Here is a 1,758-nt window from a genome sequence, read left to right as displayed (position 1 = left end):
ATGTTTTTGACCGTGACTACATATTTGCATACTTTCCGAGGTGCCTGACGGCACACGCAATGCTGCGTTGTACCGTTTTCCTACTGGTAAGCTTCATCTCTTTTAAGCTTCTACCTTTGTGCTCACAAATTAATGAAGGTTTTCGGAGATTTGTCAAGAACCAGGATTTTACACTTTGTCTCTCCATACTTATAGATTTCAGCATAATTTAAATAATGAATACCTGCAATACATGCAGCATAGTACGAGTTTAGGCTCCATTTCTGCTTTCCGAATTGATTGATGAAAACATCTGAGGTAACTTAATATTATCATATCATTAGAGCAGCTAGTAATTAGCTTGGAACTACAATTATGGTTATAACGAGATTACACTAAATCGGAATAGTTTATTCAAATATCTCCCCAACATTTGAATATTATAATTTATTTTTCAGCCGCTAAGCGACAGGCCCCCCATCTACCTAGCAAAAGGATGTCATACCCAGTTTGTGCATTATCACCAACTAAACCTTTGCGTTTTCTAATACTCATCAGAGGTAACTATATATTTGCCTTACCCTTGCATAAACCAAAAAGTTTGTTGTTCTCTGAGTGAAAGCATTTAGTAATATCAAATGCTTAATAACTTTGTTTAACTAAATGACACAGTCCAAGCATGAGTATTAAGGCTCATATCCTTCTATACCTTATGGTATACTTTTCTTTTAAGTGTATTGTTTTGATAATTGAGTATATTGTCCAATGATGGGAACATGCATTTTATTTATCTTTTCTGGAATGTGTTGACACATTTTGACGGAATATTTTTGTTTCTTCTTTCTCCCCTTCGGTGTTCCTTTTGTTCTACCCTTCTTCAGACACAAGATCTGACCAAAAGTAATACATACATAAATCCATGTGCATGTGTGAGCTTTACTGAACATTTGTACGCCCTGAGGATGACCTTGTTCGGTCGAAACACGTGTTGGCGTGTCTTTTTGTTAAAAACTGGTGTGTATTTTTGATGTGTCTTTACTACAAATGACACGGGGTGTGTCCCTAAGTTTTTTGACTCATATGTGGTACCAAAACCATTAATGTGTTAACCAATTGGTGTGTTTTTGTTAAAATAGGCATGTTTTAATGTTAATTTGTTGTGTCTTTACAAAAATGACACGGGATCTGTCCCTAAAGTTTTTAAATCATATGAGGTACCAAAACCATTAATGTGTTATAATAATTCCTCAAATGTCTGACTAAAATAAGACTTATTATAATTCTGTTCTTTAGGATAAAACATTTTTTGATTTCGATTCCTATGATCTCCTTATATTGTTTTCCAAGTTATTGTGCCATTATACTAAGTGGTTTGGTGCAGTCAATGAGGTTAGTACCTCCCAAGTTACTTTGTAGTCATGTTTTGGTCTTAGTACTTTCCAGTCCGTACTCTGGCCATTTGTTCTTTGTTCCCATGTACAGTAGCAGTGTGGTAAGATTGTTGAAGGCAGGCGTCACTTCTCTGGTTGGTGCATTCCATTATGGTGTACTCCCTATGCCTTTCGCCTGTTTGCTTCATAAATACACAATTTGCAGACCTACTCTATTTTCCCTTGCAATTCTTGTACATGGTGCTGTTTGTATATGTTCCTTGTGGTTGGTGGTTGGTGATTGTTACCACTATGTAAGAGAGCACCTGCCTTCCTGAGCTTGTTGGATGTCACCCGATGTCCGCAACCAGATGCATTGTCCGCGAATGCTCTGCCCACATTGTGCCAG

This window comes from Ambystoma mexicanum, chromosome 1q (genome assembly GCF_040938575.1).
Source record: "Ambystoma mexicanum isolate Mex_15411 chromosome 1q, UKY_AmexF1_1, whole genome shotgun sequence".
Classification (NCBI taxonomy): Eukaryota; Metazoa; Chordata; class Amphibia; order Caudata; family Ambystomatidae; genus Ambystoma; species Ambystoma mexicanum.
The sequence above is the reverse complement of the archived record's forward strand: the minus strand, read 5'-3'. Positions refer to the sequence as shown.